At 35.9% G+C, this 15800-nt stretch overlaps 1 protein-coding gene and 1 long non-coding RNA gene across 2 annotated transcripts in view; one reads left to right on the top strand and one right to left on the bottom strand.

Moving 5' to 3' along the window:
- Positions 1-15800, bottom strand: part of LOC106062541 (uncharacterized) — a 262239-nt gene that overhangs the window by 83737 nt on the left and 162702 nt on the right. The window lies entirely within an intron of this gene.
- LOC129922874 (uncharacterized) lies at positions 7910-14551 on the top strand. Its single transcript, XR_008774825.1, has 3 exons — positions 7910-7990; positions 11777-11842; positions 14473-14551. It is a non-coding gene; the product is annotated as an uncharacterized LOC129922874 (long non-coding RNA).

Genomic DNA, 15800 nt, shown 5'->3' with positions numbered 1-15800 from the left:
GATTCATATTACTTAACAATGTTTTGTAATTCGCTTTGTCGATAGCACAATTTACAACTTTAATGTTTAAATTAAATAAAAAAAGCAAAACTTATATAGGCGATATCCTGAACATGGTTCAAGTCAGCCTTTATTAGAAAAAAATAACCTTTTATCAAGGCTAAAATGGTGCGCCCATTTTCAAGAAAGAACGAATGGAAAATAAAATAAAGTGAAAGATATTCGTCACAAGTTATCTGTTGCATGATCATAAGTATTTTAATCGTTTTTAACTCTCAAAAAATTGTCACTATTTTCACCACACCTTAGCCTTTAATCATTACGTCATGCGCAAGATAATATATTACCTCCACCACATCCACAGGAAGAACTATAGTTAAGTACACTCCCAGATTTACAATATATTATAAGATATATCATCAAGAATGTAAAGCGGAACGGGAAACACTATATTGGCATTAATAACATGTCAAAAAATAAAAAAAAAACATTATATTTATATATTAGATGAAATAAGGGCTTCAAGACAAAGCCTCAACAGCACAATTATACAATAAAAATTGAAAAAAATATTTAATTGAGGATGAATGGACCTGGGATGATATGACCGGTCACCGCATATTTTAATGAAACGACTGTCCTTAAATTTTCAACGCGCATGACTATGACAGATACTCGTGCTACGCTAGTGTTAAAATTGTTCGTGCATGTATATCACCTTCAGCTATTTTAAATCCATCAATAAAATGGCCCACATTACAAAGTCACCTCATTGTTAACACAGTCTTTTAGCCCTCAACTGATATAATCGCAGTTGCGTTATTAGGGTTGGTGTCAACCGGAGCAATTAGCGTTGGGTGTCACCCAATCACCTCCCTTTTTTTTCATTAACCCTCTCTGCAAAAAAATTATTACAAACAATCAACGCAATACAAGTGTATCTGATTTTGTTGTTAATGTTATTTTATCAATAGTTATAGTATTTTTTTTAGAAACAGACCTAACACTAATTCAATATGTTTTCTTTATCAGACACTAATGACTTTATGCTTAACAAAACTGTGTAATATTAAAACAGTTCTTCTCGAACTTTTACTAGTTACGCCTACGTGGATCACAACATTTTTGTTTACTTTCCCCTTCATCACATAGAGCGACTGGTGAACGCACAAAAATGAGAGGCTAGCAATCGTTTGAAAAATAGAACGAATTGGGTTGCTAGAGTGGATGTGCTGAGAGCGCTCTATATGGGCTCAGTGCATTTTAAAATGGATTAAAGTCTACATGTTCAAGTCTTTTTATCACAAAGAACTTAAGCGTGCTTATGTTTTGGGACAAGTCAAAAAAGCCAGAGGGATATAGCCAGTTGAAAAAAAACAGACGCGTTGTGGTAGCTTAACGGAAAAGACATACCTTCCTAGCCCAGTTTAGAGTCCGTAATTGATAAAATAAGCGCATATTTTTTGAGAGGTCGCAACTACAGAGTGGACTATGATAAAGTATACCAAATAATCACAGAATGTATTGCTTATCATGATAGAGATATGGTAGAGAGAGGATCGGTACATCTTTAGATTCAGGTGACTCCTTGTATGTGACAGGTTTGCATGCCTGCATTTGTGAGCTTCACAAACTCATTTTCCTAGTAAGAAAATTGCAGTAAAAAAAATTTAAAGAGAGTGGCATGTCGATACTGAAGTGTGATCTTCAAGGCAATAGTGTTCACATTTGTAACGATCTTAAACCTTATACTTTGTCCATTTTGACATAACATTTAGTAGAATGTAGAATATTGAAATGTCGTCCTAAAAGAGCTTTCTGAACCAATTTTGTTGATAACCTGTTTAAAAAATAAAACAAAACAAAAAAAAACTGAAAGTTTTTACTTTGAAGATAAAACATCACATTAATGTAGTAAGTTAATCTTTAAAATTAGTCGATATCTTTTTCGCTTGATCAATACTCAAATATTAAATAGCTGCAATGCGTATACGTCCGTTTTTTTTTATTACATAAACACATTCACCCTCCTGTAACGTTTTAAGACACATACAAAATAAATGTACATATAATAAAATGAAATATATTTAGATATAGATCTGTATAATAATCGTGCATAAGTATTTAGTATATAGCTACCATGGGCGTAGCTAGGGGGGGGTTCTTGGGGTTCAAACCCCCCCGAAATGAAATCCCCCCCCGCAGGGGGGGGTGGGTGAACGGAATTAAGTGACTGATTTTGCTTTCATTTTGTTTATTTTAGGTGAGATTTTAATACTAAATCATCACTTACCACAGCACAGCCGAGGGGGTTTTGAGTTAAAAACCCTCTACCAGGGGGTTTTGAGTTTAAACCCCCCTACCAGGGGGTTTTGAAATTAAAAAAAAAACTATCAGGGGATTTTGAGATACAAATCCCTCTACCAGGGTGTTTTGAGTTTAAAACCCCCTACCAGGGGCTTTGAGTTTAAAACCCCCTACAGGGGGTTTTGAGTTTTAAACCCCCTACCAGATGTTTTTGCAGTTAAATCCCCCTCTTCTTTAAAACAAACAAAAAAAATTCAAACACCAATCCCCAAATTCCAACAGCACAGTTAAGGAATAATTTGATTTTAAAACCCCCTCCAAAGTTTACGATAAGCCCCCTCTTCAATATAAAAAAAGCAAATTACACATTTAAAATTCTATGAGCGTAGCCAAAGGGGTTTTGAGTTTAACCCCCCCCCCCTCCAGTTGAGGTTTGAAGCTAAAAAGTACCTCTTCAATATAAAAAAAAAAGCAAATTACACACTATAAAATCTATGAGCGTAGCCAAAGGGGTTTTGAGTTGATGGTTTTTTCTTTAAAGTTTAAAACCACTCCAGATGGTTTTGAGTTTAAAATTCCCCTACAGAGCGTTTAGAGTTGAAAACCTCTCTCTTCAATATTATTTTAAAGCAAACTACAGTCACCAAATTCTATGATCGTAGATAAATGGGGTTTTGAATTAAAAAAACAACAAAAAAACTCCAAGATTTTTTATTTTAAAACCCCTCAACAGATGATTTGACGAAAAAACTTTCCTTTTCGATATAAAATCTAAAGCGAAATACAGGCATGTAATTCCAAGAGCGTAGTCAAGAAAGGTTACAAATTTCTACCAGTGGCTTGGGCTCCATTAATAGGCCTAAAGTGTGAATAGTCTTCTGCCGAAATTGAAAAACATTAAATGTGGCTCAACAAAGACAGATTTTAGGAGTCTGTTATAGAGATCGGGTCTAAATCAAAGAAATCATATGCCGAATTGTGAGTCGAATCCTTAGTAAGGTTGTGACAGAGCGTCGCATGAGGTTTTGCGGGACATATTCTCACACAAAATGAATTACGTAAAATAAGAGTTGCGGAAACAGCTTGCCGGAAAATGCGCCCAACGGCGCGAGAGGGTCTAAGTCAGTAAGAATAGCACATTGGTTTTTGAAATAAAACTTTTTAATAGCAAGATAATGCACTGTAGATACCTCAGAATATGCATTTTGTTGGCTTTCAATACCAGAAATAGTGCTCGGCGGAGGGGCTTCGCCCCGCGCTGGGGGAGCGCTGCGAGCTCCCCCAGACCCCCTTGATGGCAAGGGCGGAGAGTCTACAATAAACAATAAACGTCTTCCGAAAGGGTCAGAATGTAATAAAGATTAATTATATACACACACACATATATATGTAATTTTTTTCCGCGGGAGGGGGGGAGGAGGGGGAATCCCCCCCAAAACCCTCCCTGAAAAAAAATCCTGGCTACGCCCATGATAGCTACAGTCACCAATTGTTTTAAAATTGCTTGCTTTTGAAAAAGTGCATGCTTTTTTTTCCATTGGGTATCATCCCTCTTTGTGCGTGTCCTTATACAAACACATTATTTTTAATGTAAGGCCTCTCAATTAACATTACACATTTCGACCTTGTATACTCAGTGGAACAGCAATTAGAACAATGAAATCTTTATTAGCAACTTAGTTCCTTCTTTACACATTTATTTTTATTTTAGCAACCGTGGATCTAGACACTGAGAAGCCATTAATTTAGAATAACCCATCTGTACACGTCCACGCATGTGAACGTCAAATACTTCATCTATCAGGAGTTTATTTTCTGCTAGAAATGGTAGAGCTGAGAAAATTTGATTCTGTGGTGCTAAAAGTTACAAAACAATTATAGCATAAGCCTGTATTAGACTTTTGCCTAAAAGCCCTCTTATAGAAGAAAAACTGTAAGGAAAATAGTCTAAGGTGGAAACCACTGCGCCGTTCATTTCAGATACAAGATTACTGATCTGAACTTATTTTGAACCCAGCAATATGTAAAATGAAAACAAAAATATCGCATGTTATCTCATCTCTCAACTGTCAATTGATTTTAGACATAGGGTGTTGAGACAGTTCGACTAACTAAATCCCTTCACTTTTCCCGATCAACAGCTTTTCTAGGCAGGATATTAAGAGAGAAGCAGGTCCATTCTTTCAGCTTTTCTTTGGACGACCGTTTCTTGGTGCTCCCTCAACTATTATTTTGAAGAATGCATTTTGATTGAAAGTTATGTCTTACAATATGACTGAACCATCTTAGCTTTCGTCTATTCGCAACATTAAGTGCTGCCTTTTAAAAGTACAAATACTCTGTCTATTTTCCTGATAACTGATACCCAGCATATTTTTGTAGCATTTACTCGCTTGGATTCTTCTTTCAGTGTCCAACTTTCAAATATATATAGGAGTATATAAACTAATAGCGGAGAATAGTTTAATTTACTGTGAAGCTTATTTACTTTTCCAGTTACTCTACCAGATTTTCCACAGTTTGGTCTTGGTAGCATATGCTACTTCTAAACGGGGTTTTATCTCTTTTATTGTGCCTCCATCTCTTGTTATGTTTGACATATGTGTTTAAACGTGTCAATTTCTTTTAAAGTTTGACGTTTCACAACTCATTTTTATGCAATATCTCGTACTATCTTCATAAAAAAAACTAATATTTTACTCTTTTCTGCACTGATTTCCATGCCAACTGCTCTAGCTGCATCATCAGTTTTGAGGTTAGATCTTGTACCTGGTCTTTATTTTCTTCAATGAAGTTTATATTATCTGCAAATCTGAGATTGGATTTAGGCCGGTTGGATTTATGCCGACCATTAATGGTCAAACTAGAAGTAAGTGTTTCTTGAGTTTTTATCATAATTGTGACGAACCGTTTTAGCTCACTCAAGGTATCACTCAGGTCTAAGCATTTAATTAATTTATTTGCACGCTGTTAGTCACCAATTTTACTAATTTAGCGATCAAGCGCTAAAAACACAGCCACCGCCCCTCCAATCCAACCCCACCCCTTTTGGCATCGATGTCACATTTTACTATACCCACCTTGACACGTGCCACACTAGACTCTTGACAAGAGTACACTCCCCTTTTCCTATCTTGGCAAACATCCGTTGACTCCCCCCTTGTGGAGAACGGCTGGTCACTTTAAAGGGCCCATTGAACTCGACACCTCGGGCGGCGGTCTCCCCGATCGTCTAGCGCAAGTCAGTATCAAGGTGTAATCTACCTTGCCCTGGGCACCTCCAATTAACCCCCTCTCTTTGTTCTCTGACCACCTGGGCTGATTTCCTTGGCTTTCCACTCGCGCCTTCGCGCGATGTCTATCTCCCGGAATCTCTCGTCACGGTCAAGCGGGGGCCTCTATGTCTAGACAACCTTTGCACTTACCTACCGCCACTCACTCCCCCCCTTTCTATCCACGTGTATATGGACAAACTTCATCATCCGATCTCATTCACGCTGGAGAGCCCACAGGGAGCACATCTATCTCTTGCTTGAGCTCTAGACTATTTTCATTCCCTTATTTCACTTTGGATTGGTGGTATGTAACTAAGTAAAGTGCTTGAGAACCATTTTACTTAGTAATGTATATATATATATTTGTGCATTTATTACTACATTATTAGTGTACATATTTGTGCATTCTTATTATGGATAATGTAAGTAGATTACTGTATACTTATATTTTGTATCATGACTTTGTGGCTAAATGTTCAAACAATCTGGACTAGAGTCTATTAACAATTCTTACCAGATGTATTTAGCTCTTTAACTAATATTAATTTAACTCTGATATATTAGCACTCAGCACGAGCCTTCAATATATTATCATTGATTACTTCCTTGGCAGGAAATTATCATAACATTTCTGTAAACATGTCTTATTACTGAGTATGTATTTACTTATGCTCTATGTTTACTTATGTGAGAGCATGGGCGAGTATCAGTCTTTGATCTCCCCTTCCCCTTTCATCTCATTTATCTAAGAGATGTATGTACTTGCTATTCACCGTGATGGGTGAACATCACTTATATTACTTATCATATATCAATTACTACTGTTGTTATTTCCCTTTATGGGAGTCCCCATTATTATTGTTATCATCCTTGATGGGACAATATATTCATTTGTTAGTTCCCTTTTATAATTATGAAACTAGCTTATAGTTTCTCTACATCATTCTGAAGATGTCCTCCACGGAAAGGCATCTACCTCCCAGTGTTATCATTATGGCTAAACCGACATATACATCATATCGTTGCAGCTTTTATCTATAGGCAACATCCGCCTGAAATCTTAGCAACCTAAAGCTGATAACAGATTTGCTTGCACCAGATCTGTAGACATCAGTTATACTCATCCTTCAAGAGTCCAAGTAACAACTCTAGCCACAGACTCGTCATTGGCTTGACTGAATGGTATTCGCAGCTCAGCTCTGCAACCATACAACGTTGGACTGCAACCGAAGCCTGGATCGACTACGCCAGCCCACCAGCAGACAGCATCAGTACCAGCCACACCCGTCTCACCAGTGCAGCACAGTACCCAAAAGCTAACCAACCAGCCTAATGACACTCAGACCACTTGGTTCTAATATCTGATGATGATAGTCCTATATATGTAAATACGCAAGATCCCATACTAGCAACTGTACAGCATTTCACCTTTCATTATCTTATTTTGTATAATAAACTGTACATAAGTTTACATCTAAATATAGTATGTATTTGTTGCCTGCATTATAACGCTGTGCTTGTAGTTTATATGTGCAAGTGAGGATTCTCAAACTTTAAAATCCCATAGACACCCAAAACGGCCAAATCTTAATCCGACTTGTCACAATAATATGATCTAGAAATAAATTAAGAAGAACTAGAGAGAGGCTGCATCCTTGCCTCACTCCTATTTATGTCCTAAAACTTTCTCCGATTCGGTTGTTCAGAAATACTGAACTATTCACATTTTGATATAGAATTTTGATAACAGCAATAATGTTTCTATGTTGAACTCTCTCATCACTTGACTACTGCCTTCATACCAAACCTGGTCAAAAAATATTTTTTTGAAGACTATGAAGTTGAGTACCAATTGTTTGTTTTTTTTGGTGTTGTTGGCATTTTTCATTGAACATTATCACATTGCTTTAAGTAAAACATAGCTTATCAACACATTGTATATTTTGTACACCAAATATACCAAAACATTTACTATTTATAGTTCATTTACCATGTATGAAATCTCCAATAGTGAATACATTATCTTTATTTTTGGTAAAAAAAGCTTAGTGGTCCTAGGCGTCAGTTAAGAGAGAAAAGACTGAATTTTCATATTTAGCTTACACGGAAAATGGAAGAATGAGTGATTACGAGTGAATGAGTGGTTAGGACAAATAATTCTATATAGGAGATATGCATAATAAAAAGTGTCTAAAAGGACAATAAAAAAAAAACACACAACATCGCACCATTGGTTATGATCCATGAAATCTTTACAAGTATATTCATTTTTACAACAAGAGACCATACTAAATATAAATCAATGATAGTGCATATACCTCTGGTATACCAGACCTGAATAAGAAAAAGAACGTATGTACACAGTGTGTACTTTAGGCTTGTTTCATAACACTAGATGTTTACATAAGGTAAGAAATGTGTTTAAAAAGGACAGCCAACGCATATTTTCTAGTTAGATTTTTAACACACTAGAATAAAATATGATTGAGTTGAAACTACAGTAGACATTTTTATTTTAAATGCATTTTAGCAAAATAAAGTTAGGAAATATTTTGATGTTAAATAAACAGCTTAACAGCTATAACAGGTGTATTTTCCATCTATTATGTGTTCATAACACTACTGGCCAACATTACGATACATTTCTTTGCCTACATGGCTACATTGACATTAATTTACTTCCTGGTTTAGTTATTTTAATTTTGTGGTTGTAGACACTTTATATAGTGTTTCGGTACAACACATATTGTTTTTGTAATTTTCCTTTTTTTCCTTTTATTACATCTTATATTATCACTTAAATAAGCAGTGACGTCTTTAGGTTGGTGTCATCCGGTGTGGTAAAAAGTGGTCATAAGAGTTCACATTTCAGACCTTGTCTGTAGGGCGGATAATGTAAAAGTCAGCTGTTTCTGTGGCCTACGGTTAAAGAGGGTTTTAAGTGGCCAGCACAGCGACCAACAGCCTCTACTTTTTCCCAACTAATTTAAGGTAACCATTAAAGGTGGGTAGACTCAGAGACGGCCAAAGATCCCGAAATTAAAAATCATTGTCTTCACCATGATCTAAACACGCGATCCTCGGTTCGGAAGCCAAGCGCTGTACCACTCAGCCACCACGCCTCCTAAGGGGGTAATACCCCAACACCGGTCATCCTTAACTTTGCCCCCCTCAATTTCTCAATGCAAACCGTCTTGTGTTTGTTCTCTTTGTTACATCATAACACAGTGAGCTCAGTACATACAATCATTGATTGCTTCCTTGATGTCAAAAATATTTTATATAATTTTTGAAATTTCATGTTTAGTAACCTCGCCCCTTACATAATTTAAAAATTGTCTCCATTATTACCAATGAACATATATGATTATGGTTTAAAAAAAGAGAACAAACCAAGGATAGTTTCTATAGAGACCTTTTCTAAGGGAAGCTGACTCCCTCTGCGTGACACTGACCCTTATAACACCACTAAACTTTTCAACTTGTACAGTCACTCAAAAATTTTATATATATTTTTTTTACCCATTTTATACAAACACAATGACCCCGTAGGACCCGCTTATGTGTTCGCCGTTCAATATAAGAAACAAAGGCAGTCTTTGCTACTTTCTATTTTTTCTATACAAATATTACAAACTAAAAACTACAAATTTATTTAATAACCCTAACCCTAACCCCCTGGATAAAAATATACAGTTGAAGCATGCCCACAATCACTTCCATTGAAAGAAGATCCCTTGAATAAGTCCAACGAAAATATCGCAATGTTTTCTATATTAAACAAAGAAATGAAATTCTTGATGGCAAAATAATATAAAATATGATCTATCCAATTTTATTAGATGAACTAAAAATGTAAAATAACTCAAATAGAGAATGAACCTCAAACTACATAGGGATTTTGAAGTAGAAATAATCTTAGATGAACTCGAATAGGTGACAAGTCTGGAAGGATCAGTCCTCCTGTAGAGCCTTTGCGAGAAACTCTGCTGTTAGGCGTAGTGCCTTCAAGCTCCCATACAGGTCAAGTGACTCTGCAGACAAAGTACCCCTCAGCCCTCGGAGCTGCGAAAACTCGGGCGCCCTACTTTGTGCTGGCCAGGTTTCTGACTAACCCTAACTTCTCCGAGGCTTTTCGTTCAACTTCCTGGACGTGCAAGTGCCTTGCCACTTTTCTATCCAGGGTGACCCCCAGATGTTTGGGCGTGTTTTCGCATTTGAGCCGCAGCCAACCGAGTTGAAGCTCGAATGGAGCCTTAAGAATGTCGATTCCTAGGCTGAACAGGGACCAGGTCGTTTTGACAACGTTTATCTTAATCTGCCTTTTGTTACAATACAAAGAGATGGTATGGAGGTCTGCTTGAATTGCTGCCTGTATTTAGTCAGCTCGCTTCCCGGTTGACCAGAGGGCAATATCATCGGCATAAAGCAGCTTACATGTTCGCAGTGAGCTGGACAAATCATTGAAGTAGGCCATGAAAAGTGTGCACGAGAGGGCGGAGCCCTGCGGTAAGGGATTCTGATGGAATTTTGGCTTACTTAGGGAGTGCTGGAATAGTGTTCGTGTGCTCCTCCCGGTAAGAAATGCCTTCACCCACTGGTAGGTGCGGCCGTGCACACCCATGGCTCTAAATTTTAGATTGAGGCCTTGCTTCCACACGCGGTCGTATGACTGCTTCAGGTTGATATATACTGCATATGTGCTTTCGGACCTCTGGAACCCATCTGCCACCTCTTGCATGAATACGTTGACCTGGTCGTAGAAGTAATTAGATATTGGCAGTGTATTGTAGATAGAGCACATTTGAGACCAAAAGAAAATCCGCTGCAGAGGACTGACTCAGATGGCGAAAGGAAAATCTTAAACACCGGCGAACAATGGTTATAGTTGAACTGGATGTGGCAAATAGGTAGGTCACAGCTGTGGCTCGTAGACACGGTAAATACTTAACTCCTCATTAATCTTTGGAATCGAAGCCTTAGTTAAAGTAGTATTGCCAGGTAATGCCTTCCCTGGCAAGGCTAGAGGCCGAATTTCACATAAGAGTAATTTATCTTTGTACAATAATACTTTAAGGAGCAGTGACTACGCAAAACATAAATGGTTAATTAATCATTTAGTATATTTAATAAATGCGGTATACTGATTTATGCAAACGCGACATGAAGCTCTTCAAAATCGACTTTAGCAGCTGAGAATAATGTGAAACATGTAAAGCGAACATAAAGGAGTGGTCCAGGTTTCAGATGTCATACACATTAGTAGAAAGAAGGGTGAAAATGCAACGGCGTCTTGTGGTTACAAAAGCTTTAAATATGGCCTCTTTAGTTACACAAGAAGTTGCAAAAGGAAAGATCGTCCCTGGAGACGTAAAATGTCAAATGGAGAGTACCATAAACGTATTAATTAAGATTTGTTATAAATACGAATTCAAACGCCTTTACTGTGCCGCGTGTGACCCTTTCAGTCCTGTCAAAGAGAAATCGTAATTATAGCAAACGTGTAGATGTAAACAAGTTTTTAAAACAAACATTGGAATGTTAATTTTATTTAATAATGAAATAAATAGACTATTTTTGTACTTTCATGTGTAAAAGTAAAACAAAAAATGCTTTGCTATTAATAGATCTGCGAATCAAAAGATTGCAAGAGGTGAAAATTTCATTTGTATGAATGTGCTGCTCACATTACTATGAATGGAGCTATTATAAAGTAGGCCTTTATAAAGATTGCCTTTCAATCTAGGTTAAATAAATTCTTTTGTGTTCATAGAGGTGGGCAACATTTCTATGGTCTTCAGCATGTTGAAGGTTTTTTTCACATCTGTTTGGTATCTAAGAAACATTATTGCGAATTTTTTCAAAGATTTGTCTAACGGTTTCTATTTTTATATGGGACTTACATGCATTCATACATACTCATTAGAATTAGTTTTATATATACTAAATTAGAACTTACTTTGTATTTAGATCTATTTCTAACATATCGATTATTCCCTTCAAAATGTAAAAATTTCTAAGAAAATTAAACCACAGTGTGAAAATAGGTTAAACATTTTCATCTTTATTTTTGAAACATATAATTTCAAATTTCTTTTTTTTTTTAATTTTCATCCTGTGGTAGTCAACATTGAGTTTTCTCGTTTTTTTTTTCCTTTCTTTTTTTCTGACAATTTTTTTTTATGTGTCTTTAGGATGCTGTCTTAAAATGAAAGAAATATTACTATTAGTTTATCTTAGTTTTCTACTAAGAAATTCAGGTAGGATTATCATTATGATTTTTTAAAATTAGTTTTAATAAATATTTATCAACCTCCTCTTCATCTGTCACTTGACTTTTGTTGTACGGTTGCTTTGAGAGTTCGCGTAATGTAAAAGACAGGTTTAATGGTGTAAGGTTGCAGAATGCGAATGTCGTGTAATACTGAGTTTTTGCTTCCTGAGGTGCTCTTGACACGTGACAAGACAAACACTATAAACTGACCTAAGTCCGTTTCAGCAGACAAACATGAAGTTAATTTTACTACAATAATAATAATACACTGCACTCCTTGTTAGTGCTACAAGTCAAGAAATAATAAACAATCCTATCCGCATAACAGCGGTATCAAAAATATCCAATATATGTTAGTTACAAATCACGTCCTCATCTCAGCGGGTAACACTGTGTAGAAATATAGATCAACTAATACACGTCTCAAAAGACCACTGGCAACAACTACCCATAAGTTACTTTTTAACTGAAATTACTACAGACTTTTCTAAGTCGCTACTGTCCATCCCGGACTAAAATATACTTGACCACTCGGTCCAAAGAATAACACTTGACTCTCTAACTTGACTTCACTTGTCTGCTTGACGTGACTGACTGACCTCTAAGTCTAACTTTATTCATTCTACTTCCTGTTTTCTACATCAGGAATTCCACGTGTCTTTTAAACTCTTAACATGACGTGAACTTTAGATCATGCAATGTGGACTAAGACTGTGACCTTGATCAGCAGTTGTTGTTAACAAGATATTGTTGTAACTTTAAGGTAGGCACTCAACGAAAAGGCTGCGAACTCAACACAGTTTAACCAGAGATAAATAGTTGTGTTTATTCACTAGGACAAACACATAACATCCTTCAGCTTTTTTAGAGTCTTACTAATTATACCAGTCCTTTGCTACTTTACCCGAACGTGGACCAACGACAGCCTTCCCCGCTTCGCTCCAGATCCCTTCTACAACCTTCAGGCAGTACAAAAGTTGGCTTCTGAGTTTCCAAACATTCACTTTATTCACAATCCCCTATGCACTGTTCTTCTCTTTATTCTAGTGTCTTTCTGTTAACGTTCAACGTTGCGCTAGTGTGCATCTTAAGCACTGGTGCAAGGCAGGGTTACAACACTATGAATAGAGAGGGCGATTCATTCTTTTTGTTATCCAACCAACTTTATTTTTGTTTGGACTACACTTTCTTCGTGCTCTTTCCACTGTACATAGAAGAATAATAAATGTTAGCAAGAGTTAAAACTTATGACAGTACCTATATTCACACATTTGGACTAGGGAAAACCTGAAAATTCATAAATGGACACAATCCGTTTTTTTTCCTATTTTAATATTTTGATATTATTGATTGTTAGGTAGCAAAGGACTGGTGTCACTTGAGATGGGACACTGCGGGACTAATAGCTGAAGTCCATGCCTGTTTGTACTATAAATAGATACCTTGCTTATTGTTACCTCCTGACGTTCGTTGACAGCCTACCTTAGAGTTACAATATATATATATATATATATATATATATATATATATATATGTATATATTATTCATCTGATATCTTTCTCTCTCTCTCTATCTCTCTATCTATCTCTCTAAATATATACATATATATTTAAAATTTGTCTTCGGGACCTAAGATTAATAAGGAGTATATTATGTCCCATGGCTACACAGCCTAAGCTGTTAGATTTATTTATTGTACATTAAAGACCTGCAGCCTACAGAAACGCATAATGTTGAACTTGGCACAACTTGTAATAGAAACGAAGTAGCTTCAGTAACGTAGTCACTACGGTTACAAGTGATGCCCTTGCTTTGACTTTTAAGCACAGCTACCAGACGCAATCTTTAGGTAAAGATCATGTGCCTATTGAGGTGGATAGTGCGGCCTTAAGAAATATCCCATCTCACCACACACAAACACACACGCACATATATATGTTTATTTATTTATATATATATATATATATTTATATATATATATATATATATATATATATATATATATATATATATATATATATATATATATATATATATATAAATTTAACGAATCTCACTATCCAGGCTCTCTGCAAACTGCACCACATGACACCAACTTGACAACTCAGACCTCCAAAATAAAGTAACAGTTTAATGTTCAATGAATCACAGCCAATACTTTACAATTGGCAACAAAGAAAGAAAAACTGTACAAAAGCTTCCCACTCCGACGTATCAAGTCTATAACACTGTATCGACTCTCCGCCTCTGGCTAGACTTGCACTTGATTCTCCGTTCTGGATTGACTTCAACTAGACTGGTTCTTGACCCCGACACTCGTACTTGTAAAGTTGAAAGGTAACGTGAAACGAAAAATTCGATCTGGCCTTCTACTGGCCTACTAGAACCGGACGGAAAAACCCTCACAATCAAATGACCGTATCCCTTCTGACGCACCTGAATACTATTTGCACAACAGATCCTTCCCGAACCGCCGTGGCTGACCGTCGCAACTCGTCACGGTTGATCGCTGGTCTATCGCTGGCCTGCGGCGATTTGCGTCTGCTGTCTACACACAAGTTAATTACAATATATATATATATATATATATATATATATATGAACTTTTTTTTCAGGTACCATACAGGTTTATTCAGAAGAAGTGGAATTACTATCATTTCATTGTACTCCATTTTATTCCAAGTCTATGGAGGTATATATAATCACGAACAATAAGGAAAACATAATTTTAGCATGTTTTTCAAAGTCATGTTCGAGCCCCATAGGAGCTGTTGCTACCTTTAATGAAAGCGGTTCTTACTTCTCATTTGTTTTAAGTAACATAACAATAAAACGCTCAATTCGAGGTATAAAGTGTGTGTTTATAAATGAAACAAATAGCAGGTACAATTATTCTGAGGATATTGCAATTATTGGTGAGCATTTTTTTAACTAAAAAAAAATAATTTATAAAACATTTACCTTTTTTAACCTTTTTTATAAAATTAGAATTAGAATCAAAGTAAAACAAATTCTTTATTTTAAGATATTCTCTGTTAGTATAGGTTTCATTTATTTAAATTTTCTTTTTAAATATAATATGCAATAGTAAATATATTTTTACTAACTAATACAAAAAGTGATTGCTCTTCATCCAGCTAAAGCTCAAAGATTAAGTTGTTTGGATGCAGAATTCATTAATAATATCACAGACGTATCAATAACCTGCATAACATTGAAAGTATACCCAGAAGTTTTATGTACATTTGAATTGAGCAGTAAGGTAGGGAACAATTAGTTCTTGAGAGTTCTAAATCAGAAGTCTAGATCTAGAGTCTTATCTTATCTTATATAATACAGACGTTATTTCAAAAAAGAAGATGATTACGTCCTACTCGTCATGCATTTAGTCATGCATATTAACCAATGACTTAAATTCTGCTAAGTCACTGGTTTTACTGGCTAGCTCAGGCAACCCATTCCATGCTCTAATAGCACTAGGGAAGAAGGAGTATTTGTACAAATTTGTCCTAGCATATGGGACGAGGAATTAGCCTTTATCTTTGTGTCTTTCAGAGTATTTTATTAAATTTTGTTTTTGTATTTGAAAATAATGGTTCAGTGTTTTATGTATAATTGCTACTTTACTTTTGAGTCTTCTATCCTGAAGGCTTTCTAAATTTAGTGATTTTACTAAAGGTGTTACTCTAGTCAAATGTTTTGAATCGCACTGCACTATTTTGTGTCTGTTCCAGTTTCTTAATGTTTTCTTGAGTTGAGGGGTCCCAAACAGAGGATGCATATTCTATTATTGGCACAACCAACGTTAAATAACATTTTAGTTTTATGTTCTAATTTGATTTATAGAAATTTCTTTTAATAAATCCTAATGTTTTGTTTTATTTTTTTGATAGTCTCATCAATATGGGGATTCCATGACAGTTTTTCATTTATTATAACATCT

Source organism: Biomphalaria glabrata, chromosome 14 (assembly GCF_947242115.1).
Source record: "Biomphalaria glabrata chromosome 14, xgBioGlab47.1, whole genome shotgun sequence".
NCBI classification, from domain to species: Eukaryota; Metazoa; Mollusca; class Gastropoda; family Planorbidae; genus Biomphalaria; species Biomphalaria glabrata.
The sequence above is the reverse complement of the archived record's forward strand: the minus strand, read 5'-3'. Positions and strand labels throughout refer to the sequence as shown.